The 11,400-nt window shown below is 33.8% G+C and overlaps 1 long non-coding RNA gene across 1 annotated transcript; it reads right to left on the bottom strand.

Annotated features, from left to right (window-relative positions):
* Positions 1-2,840: 2,840 nt before the first annotated feature.
* Positions 2,841-5,858, bottom strand: LOC143922667 (uncharacterized). The gene is made up of 2 exons (XR_013261614.1): positions 5,633-5,858; positions 2,841-3,303 (listed from the first exon to the last, which is right to left on the bottom strand). It is a non-coding gene; the product is annotated as an uncharacterized LOC143922667 (long non-coding RNA).
* Between the last annotated feature and the right edge of the window lie 5,542 nt (positions 5,859-11,400).

Consider the following 11,400-nt stretch of genomic DNA (forward strand, 5'->3'; position numbering starts at 1 on the left):
CCCCCGATGCCTTCGGCACCCCGGGGGCTGAAAAAACTGGGAAACTGAAAAACTTAAAAAATAAAAAAAATGAAAAAAAAGGAAAAAACTTAAAAAATGAAAAAACTGGAAAAATTAAAAAAAATGAAAAAACTGAAAAAATGAAAAAAAATGAAAAAAATTGGAAAAATTAAAAAACTGAAAAAATGAAAAAAATGAAAAACTGAAAAAATGAAAAAACTGAAAAAATGAAAAAAATGAAAAAATTAAAAAAATTAAAAAATTGAAAAAATGAAAAAAATGAAAAAACTGGAAAAATGAAAAAAATGAAAAAAACTGAAAAAATTAAAAAAAAATGAAAAAACTGAAAAACTGAAAAAAATGAAAAAAACTGAAAAAATGAAAAAAATGAAAAAACTGAATTAAATGAAAAATTTGAAAAAAAGATAAAACTGAAAAAATGAAAAAAATGAAAAAAAAAAATTTGTTCCCCATACTGGTTGATTCATTATGTTCGGCGAGAGTTAGGACACACACACACACACACCCACACACACACACACAGATTACCGTCTTTATATATATGATGATTATCGATTTGAACCGGTTTCTCTTTGCATATATGTACGAAAAAGACCACGTGCACTTCTCGGAATCAATCGCCAAACACAGGTCACGTGGATCCCCAAAAACAATATAAAAGGAGGTCCACCCCAAACAACTTCAGTCGACCCACAGCAACAAGAGTCGACACACAGCAGCAGACCAGTCAACAGGCAGCATCCACCACGACAGCAGTCGACATCCAGCATCTGAGCAGCTACCACATTGCAGATCCAGCGGCCCGCACATTGCAGATCCAGCGGCCCGCACGACACCAAGTCAACAGCCAATAGCCGCTTCGAGAAAACTTCCTCAAATATTCTAATACACTTGTACAATATTTAGGCAAACAATAAAACAACTTAAAACAAGCACAACAGTGTTTCGTTAGGCTGGGGTACGGTCAACACTACCTACCCCGCCTACAAAATATTTGATATTATTCAGGATACGACATTACAATAAATTATAGTAAGCACAATTCATCAATTTGAGATTCAAATATTTTAATTTATCGAGGACATATTGTTACAATACATATTACATCAATTTTGAGATTAAATTATTTGATATTATTCAGGATACAACATTACGATAAATAATAGTAAGCGCAATACATCAATTTGAGATTCAAATACAGGTAGTCCTCAAATTACGACGGTTCGACTTACGACGGTTCGCACTTACGACCGAAAAAAAATAATATATTTTTTATTAATTAATTATTTTTCAAAAATTGATTGATAAATCTCAAGCGGATGTGAGTTATGAAAACGGGGAATTCTCTTTCGGAAGAAATGAAAAAAAAACAGAAAAACTGAAAAAAATGAAAAAACTGAAAAAAGGAAAAAAAATGAAAAAACTGAAAAAATGAAAAAATGAAAAAAATGAAAAAAATGAAAAAAATGAAAAAACTGTAAAAATGAAAAAAATGAAAAAAATGAAAAAATTAAAAAAATGAAAAAACTGAAAAACTGAAAAAAATGAAAAAACTGAAAAAATGAATAAAATGAAAAATTTGAAAAAAAAAAAATTTGTTCCCCATACTGGTTGATTCATTATGTTCGGCGAGAGTTAGGACACCCACACACACACACACACACACACACACACACACACACACACACACACACACACACACACACACACACACACACACACACACACACACACACACACACACACACACACACACACACACACACACACACACACACACACACACACACACACACACACACACACACACACACACACACACACACACACACACACACACACACACACACACACACACACACACACACACACACACACACACACACACACACACACACACACACACACACACACACACACACACACACACACACACACACACACACACACACACACACACACACACACACACACACACACACACACACACACACACACACACACACACACACACACACACAGATTACAGTCCTTATATATATCGATTTGAACCTGTTTCTCTTTGCATATACGAAAAAGAAAAAAAAATGTCGAAGATATTACTAACTTAATCGTACAATTTAGCGAACGTCTACAATTTGACGTAGATAACGAAGACATCGAAACCGCTGAAAAAATTTGTATTGAAATAAATGGCTGCTGCTTTTAATTTAATTAATCAAGGAATACAAAAGTTTGAAGTGATGGAACCAGACATTGAAAGATTTTCAAATGTGAACCGCAGGATTCAAGAAAATCTTGCATGCTACCAAGAAATATATAGAGAAAAAATACAGGATAATTTTCAAACAAAATTAGACACATTTTTCAAAAAAACTCATACGACTGTATCTCAAACTGAAGATGAAGAAATGGATTGTACTTATGTGATAAGTGATGAGGATGTCTAATTTATAATTAATAAGTACGGATGATGTAGATTTTTTTTTAAATTTAAATATGAATTCATTTGAATTACTGTATTAATAAAAGCAATATATTCCTCGACTTACGACGGATTCGACTTATGACCGAGGTTCAGGAACGTATCTCCGTCGTAAGTCGAGGAATACCTGTATTTGAATTTATCGAGGACATATTGTTACAATACGTATTACATCAATTTTGAAATTAAAATATTTGATATTATTCAGGATACAACATTACAATAAATAATAGTGAGCACAATACATCAATTTTGAGATTAAATTATTTATTTTAAACATTTAGTAAATTTCACAAATAAACTTATTTAATTTTTGATAATTTTTTTTTTTTTTAGATAATTTGAAACATTGTCAACCTTTCTTGTTACATTTCACAATTTTGTCAACATACCGAATATACCACCAAGAGGCCAAATGTAACATTATGATTATGCAAAGACGTTAAACAAAAATTGCAATGTGTTTATTTTGTATTGTTTCGCTTATTTTCACGGTGTTTGTTCGACTTCTTTTTGACAATCTGAAGCCGCTGATCGCCCGATATGATGTTTATAGTCGGTGTTACAACCTTGGGAGGAGTAGGCAGCTCGTCCAACGGGATTTGAGGCGGGGGGCTCACAGAATTGGCTTTTTCCGGAGACATCGGACCGCTGGCAGTCGACGACGAAGAACATTCGATCACCATCGGCGGAGAATTAATGCTGCTCGCATTGTCGAAGTCTAGAGCGTCGAGACAAGTCATACACTGCCAGGCAGATTCTGCATCGGTGTCGCTTATAATTGGACTATGACACTCCTAGAAAAGTCAAAGGTTGAGTTTCTTTTGTCATGAGATTTAATCAGATGTTTTTACATATATATATGTAGGAATGATTTTTAAACGAGCTGTAATTGTGGTTGGTCAAACTGCAAGGGATAAAGTATGAGTGTGGTATGCATGGGAAAGACCGGATGCGTGTTGTTATGGTCACTTGTTGGAGAACAAGCCCGAAGCATGTGTTAATAAATACATAGTTCTGACTTAATCTGCGTTTCACTTGGAATCCTTCACATCCGGATCCTATATTTGGGGGCTCGTCCGGGATGCCCGAAGACATTCCAGTGACAGCCAGAAGCGGTCAGACGACGACGCGGAGTTTTGACAGTTGAGGTTAGGACGATGCAAACATGGCTGATGGAGGTGTGAACCTGGCTGATGTAAGTGTGAACAGTGATGGTTTGCACAGAAAAAGACCTTTGCAGCAACGGGCTTCACGAGAGATGTCTGCTCAAAGAGAACTCATTGTTTCCAATGATGAAGAGGACGATGCGAACATGGCTGATGGAGGTGTGAACCTGGCTGATGGAAGTATGGACGGTGATGGATTGCAAAGAAGAAGACTTTGGGACTACGGAGACATACCGTTTTCAAATACAGATGAACCACCCGATGATCAATTTGGAAAAGGATCTAAGGATTATAGTCATTTGAAGAATTCTGAAGATGAGAATAAAGAAAAGGAAAAACATAAAGACAAAGAGAAAGATATGGCTAAATCACAAGAAGGATTAAGGGACCCAGTCAAAATTTCAACACCAAAAGACACTGTATTCACTTTCAAGCTCAGTCGTAGTCGGATTGATGTTAATTCAATGGAAAAGAAAATAGAACCATGGATTGAGAAAAGACTTACTGGATGTATCAGTGAGCTAGAACCAATATGTGTTGACTTCATTTATGGTAAATTACTAGCAGAATATCTGTGGGGTGACGGCAGATTCCTCGGACAGTCACAGAGAATCGCCGAGGGCATTGGATAGAATTTAAGTTGCACCGATGGAAGTGAAGTGTGCGTTTGTGAATTAGAGAATAAGTGAAATACCTGGAGGGTTTTTAGTTAAGCCTTACTTGTAATTTGATGATTGAAAAGTGTAATGTTTTATTGCTTATTCTAGTATTTTTTGGGAAGTGCTTGGTACATTGAATCATGTTTTAATGTGGTTACATGCTTAGAAGAATATAAGATAACTGTATTGAAATGTAATTCTAGTAATGTTTTAAAATGTGATTGTTTCTGGTGTAAAGATTTAACCTGTCATTGTAAAGGTATTGATTTTAATGTTTTATTGCTAATTCTAGTAATGTTTTAAAATGTGATTGTTTCCGGGGTAAAAATTTAACTTGTCATTGTAAAGGTTGTGATACCTTTCTGTTTTGTATTGCTTGTAATAATTTTACATAGTAAATGTGATGATTTATGTGTAACTTTAATTGTGATGATTTATGTGTAACTTTAATTGTGATGATTTATGTGTAACTTTATTGAAGATTGAATTGTGTTGAAATGAAAAATTGATTTGTAGTGAAATGTGTAACGATTAATTTGTTATAATTGTAATTGTTATGTAAATTGTAAAATGATTGATGTATAAGTGTATTGAAATGTAGTTGTGATGATGATTGTAATTGTGATGTAAATTGTAATTGTGACAATTGAAAGCATGTTTAGAAGAATATAAGATGATTTTATGGAATGGAAGATGAAACATTGTTGAGGATGATAGAGGAAATGTTTTAAAAGAATGTGAGATGAAACATTGTTGAGGATGATAGAGGAAATGTTTTAAAAGAATGTAAGATGATATATTGTATAGAGTAGAAGATGAAATGTAAAAGAATGTGAGATGAAATGCTGTAAAAATATAAAAGACAGAATGTCATCCGAGGGCGAATGACAGTCAGGAATGACCGAAATGTAGGAATGATTTTTAAACGAGCCGTAATTGTGGTTGGTCAAACTGCAAGGGATAAAGTATGAGTGTGGTATGCATGGGAAAGACCGGATGCGTGTTGTTATGGTCACTTGTTGGAGAACAAGCCCGAAGCATGTGTTAATAAATACATAGTTCTGACTTAATCTGCGTTTCACTTGGAATCCTTCACATCCGGATCCTATATATATATACATATATATATTTATTTATTTATTTATTCACAAAGTTGCCATAGTGACTTTACAGATCAACTCCAAGTCGACACTATGGTTATATAATAAGGAAATTAATATAAAAATTTGAAAATATAAAAATATGAATATAAAAATGCAATATGTTACAAGTTGCTACGATCTCAAACTAAACAGTACCTCAACCAGATCAGTATCAGATCAGTATCTTTCTCCTTTTCGCGTTCCTTTTCCTTCTCTCGCCCCGTGTCCAAATATTTCACCTCATCTAAAGCTGAACGCAATTGGTCGGTAGAATCGCTGCTCGAAGAGTGCAGCAATCGCAGAGCTTGGCAGATGGTGGGGTCCAGCTCTAAGGCACACATCGTGACGTCGTAGACTGACAAGCTGTGACTGACGAAAAACCGATAGTGAAAAAATTCTGTGTTGCTAGCCGATACAATATTAACTGAAGGCCAAAGGTTTTCAGAATTAATCAATACTTCATTGGGATATGGGTGTACAATGGTCGACTACTGCATGACTTGTACAAAAACCAACTGTTGCTCTTTATTGCGAATCATTACTAGACACGATGTCAATAAATCTCACTGCTATTTTATTTAAGACACAACAAAGCAACAGGTGTTTTTCTACAAAATATATTATTTATTTATGAGAATACATGGGGAAGACGGCGGAAGCCGATAGGTCCACGGGGCCTAATCGCTTAGTATAGATAATGAGATAAAACACTAATTACTCATAACATTAATATGGTAAAAGACAAAAAAAGTAAACACTATAAAGGATATGACTAGAGATGATAAAAAATCTGTATAATGGAACATCTGGCAGCCGAAAAGTCCATCATACTAACGATAACTATCATACTAACGAGAACTCGAGTGCCAAAAATTGTGTATTTGCGATTTTCATGGAAAAATTGTCTTTGTGACCACCGCAATGTGACGAATAGTCCAATTACCTTTTAGTACATAGGTAATTATTAAAGAAAGGTCATATTAATTTAAATATAAGACTTTTTATAAAATTATTTGAATGTCAAATATCATATTTATTCAAAATTTATGCATAAAATACATTTAATATATGTAATACAAGATCCTCTTAAACATTGAAAATTTTATGTATGTATTTATATTTTAACAATAGATAAAGGACAGTTTGATACATATGTATATTGCTTTAGCAAATGCTCTATCAAGTTGATGACATTCAGAATCAGTAATATTGTCAAAATATGATTATATTCGCCTATGGTTTATGCTAAGTAAACGTGCAGTAGATTCAATGCATGAAGATTCAGAAGTAGTGGACTGGTCTATAGCATCCAAGTCAATAATATCGGTATCTATGTATTAGTGTAGTGTGCGTGGGATGCGTGATGTGGAAAAAGGGCGGGAGATTATATAATAACAACAGGTTGTAAGTCTTTTTGTATGGCGACTGTATTTTATATAAATTATACAGAGATCAAGCAAGGGGGAAGGGGGGAACGATTTCGAATTCCGAGATCGACATATTTGCCACTTGCATTTCGAAAAAACGACAATAACTAATATCCAACTCAAATACAAATTGGACTCTCCTGGCGGCGACTCTCGTCGGGTGTACCGCAGGGCTCTGTCCTCGGACCATTCCTGTGGAACGCTATGTAAGACGGGCTACTGAGTGTAGAGCTCCCGGAGGGTGCCAGCGCCGTTGCTTTTGCGGACGATGTCACAATCACGGTGGTTGCGAAATCCCTCAGAAGCGTGGAGATCTGCGGCAATGATGCGCTCTATCGGGTGAAGACATGGCTAAATCGCGCTGGGCTGGAACTAGTGTGAGATCACAGTTATCGTCATGATCATGGTATCACAGTTATCGTCGTAGGGAGGCAATCTGCTTTAGAGAATATGTCAAGATTAAAAATGCTGAATTCCATAATTTATTGATAAATATTACTTATACTATGCTATTTTTAAATTTTTCGTTCTAGTATATTTAGAACTGAAATTTGGATTTAATGTTCGTTTAGAATCCTAGCTCCACGCTTGAAACCCAATTATAAATGTGATATTAAATTCTGAACTAAAAAAGTAATTCGAAAAAATATGTGGCTTCAAATTTTTAAACTCTTTCCAATGTTAAATTTTATTTATCGCTGTGTGAATGAGCTGATAAGCATTAAATATTGTGCGAAACAATTAGACATGTCACAAGCTACAGTTATTGATTGAAATCATTATTTACTTAGGGTCTGTGTGGTGTCGCAAATAGAACAACCAAATACCATGATCGGTGGAGAAGAGATGGTCATTGAAATTAGCAAACGTCTTTTCGTTTATATACGTACCAAATTTTTTGTAAAAAACTTCTATAGCTTCACACAAGAGTATTTTTAATACATGACTTGATACAATAGTCAATTTTCTTTAACGTTAGTTGTTTTACATATTGATTATTCATATATTGAAAAGAATATATGTGTTCTGTGTGCATATCTAAGTTTCCCATCCGAATTTACGTTGTTACTACTACGACATTTGTTTACGTTTTTACATTTGACATTTGACGTGTGTGCATTGATACCGCGACATATATAATCCATTGAGGAGTCAGTCAGTCAGTCAGTCACTTTTCTTCGAAGCCGCTGATATAGCTGAACGCATATCTAACATCTACTGCCCCTCCTCTATCATGTCCAACTTGTCTAAAGAATACAAACATAACCCCGTGGGTTCCACATCAGATGACGGCTTATCCATAAAGCTTTTTGCCGGGATGGATTTCATTGTATGTTGGTCTAACAAATTCAACGTGGATCGTTTCCAAGTCGAAAAACATTCCCGTGATTGGGTTCCACTGATTTCAATGCTATTTTCATAGTGTAGTGGATGTGGTGGAGGCAGTTCAACAGCATGCTGCATTTTTATATGAAAGAGGTGGAAAAATGACTAGTATGATCAAGGTAATGAATATTTGACAATGAACATTTTATAAAGTACATAATAAATTTAAAATTCTTTTCTTACAGAAAATATACATTCAATGTTAGACTATTCAATGTATAGGGAGAATAGGAGGCGCCAAAATTAAATTTATAGAAAATCCCTTTTCTGTAATAATCACAACTCGGCTAATGAAGAGAGACCAAACCATAATAACATTATATTTATTGACTCAACGTCATCCTGTGATTTGCAACAACACACTATAACTTTTGTTCTGACAGAAAGTATAGCCAGCGCTGTTCCATTAGCAGTTATCACTACTAAAGTCTAACAACTTTTGAGAATTTTTCAGCATTTTCAGCTCTTTTGAAAGATTTCTGGGGAACATAAATCCAAAATATATAGTGACTGCCGATTCTCATGCCGAACGCTTAGCTCTCACTAATGTTGTTAAGGATTTGGAGATGGATCTATGATTGGAGTTTTAATAGTGGATAGACAGATATTATATAGATTATTTAAAAATATAATTATTTCCAACTCATCCCATCTCATGAAACTGAAATAAACTTTATTATATTTAATAGTTCAGAGGTATGCAGAAAATACTTAGACTGGTTTAAACTTTTGTTTTCCATAAAAATATTGTTTATTTATAGTTCCAAACTGACTAAAATATCACGATTAGATTATAACCTTGTTTTCACATTGTTCTACTAGAACTTAAAATTGATACATACATTTTTTTACATATATTGTTTGTTTATAATGTTTTACCTTTATTACTTATTTATATTGTTAAAATGCAATTTTTCTTAAGATGTGTAATTCTCTGTTATTCTCATAATTACATATATGACTTAAATATTAATCAGCTAATCACTCACCATATAAAGTTTATCTCTTTTAATTAAAATAATTTAATAGTTCTAATCATTCTCTTTTACCTATTCTCTTGCGAAAAGTCCATTATCGATATTGTGTCTTAAAACTCATGAAAAGAATTCACCGAAGAACGGAGACATCTGATTTTTTTTTATTTGGTGATTCTTCAATGATTCAATGTTGAAATCACTTATTTCATGTGTCTTTTTTGTGTTTTACATTAATGAATATATATTTTTTGTTACGATTGTTTTAAATGTTATTAAAATTATATTTTAATGCTTTTATATGAATAAATGCTATTCTGTTGCTTGAGTGGCCCGTATTTAAACCCAATTACCTGACTCTTATTTCAATTTAAAACCGAAAAATCAAGGTGGACAAGAAATGGTCAAGCATCAAAAAAAAATAAAAAATAGCCTTTGTTTGGGAATTCCGAGTCATATTATATTTACACGATCAATCATAAATTGGGATTTATTTCAGTGAATTAAGATTTCGAAACATACTTAAGTAATTATAACTCTATAAAATAGCATTATGATAGTTATTTTCTTTCTTAAATATAACATGTAAATTAAAAAGCAGAAATAGTAGATTGTAAGCAGAATATACTACGATGACAATTCATATGTGTGTAGCGGCTGGCGAGCTTTTCTGAAATAAAATTATTTTGTGGAGCAAATAGCTTGTTACAGGGACGAGGAAGAGATGATAAAAATTATAACAATTATTCTCAAATGCTTATATTATATTTTCCAAATAGCAGTTTTGTGTAAACAAGATTTAGGTAGACAAGTTTTGAAATTTTGAAAGGAGTATCTATACAATTAGAATGATATTTGAAAGTTTAGATTTGAATAGGATGTGTGATTGTAGAGTGTTGAAACAATAAAGGTTTTATTTGTTTATTTAAGATATAGCCAAGCTTAATAACTAATTATATTCAATCACACAAATAATAATATATACACATACATTCACATATGTACATAGATACATACATACTGTTTGAGGTGTTACCTTACAGCTACCATAAGTTTATCAATATTACAAGTATATTTGTAATTTCATCTGGCAGCTTATTATAAGTAACAACACTTCCATACATACACGTTTTTCCTACTCTTATTTAATTTTAAATTCTGTGATTTATTGCTACCTCTAATGCTATATTTATGTAAACGTAACCCTCTGTGGTGACCGCCGGGGTTCTGGCAGTACCAATGCGATGCACGGTCAGTCACCGTTTTGCGGGAAGCATTCTCTTCGTCAGAATAAACAACACCGTCACTGTTGCACTCGCCTTCCCCCATACCTCTAATAAAATATCTATCGAAATACCTAGGTAACATTTTCTTATCTAACTTATAAATAAAAACCAACATATATATACATATTTTCAGAGTATCATCAAATTTATTAAATACTTTAACACGGATCTTATACTAATATACCTATGTATTTATGTGCATCTAAGATACTCTTCGTGGCTCTATTCTGTAATTTTTGTAGCCTATCTTAGCCTAGCCTACAGAAAAGATCCACAACACATAAAATGTGGTCGGACAATTGCATAATATATGTGAACTGCCTCCACCACATCCACTATACTATGAAAATAGTATTGAAATCACTTGGAAACGATCCACCTTGAATTTGTTAGACCAGCATACAATGAAATCCATCCCGGCAAAAAGCTTTATGGATAAACCGTCATCTGATGTGGAACCCACGGGGTTATGTTTGTATTCTATAGAAAAGTTGGACATGATAGAGGAGTTAGATGGTGTTCAGCTATATCAACGGCTTCGAAGAAAAGTGTACACTGACTCATTAATGTATTATATATGCCGCATTTTGGAGTACACACACGTCAACTGTCAAAAGTGAAAACGTAAACAAATGTCTGTTAGTGTGTCTGAGCTATCGACGCGGCACCGGTGGCAAAGCAAAAACGGACGGGAAACTTAGATATGCTGGCCGTTGTTTGTGGTCTTCGCGAGGAGTTCGCGGGAATCTGTCAGCTCATCCGAAAAAGGTTCGCATGGCAATCGCTTTTGCGTTCATTTCACTTTGACAGTTCGAATATCAAATCAAAATTTAATCTTAATTCACCGCGCT

This window comes from Arctopsyche grandis, chromosome 2 (assembly GCF_051622035.1).
Source record: "Arctopsyche grandis isolate Sample6627 chromosome 2, ASM5162203v2, whole genome shotgun sequence".
Taxonomy (NCBI): Eukaryota; Metazoa; Arthropoda; class Insecta; order Trichoptera; family Hydropsychidae; genus Arctopsyche; species Arctopsyche grandis.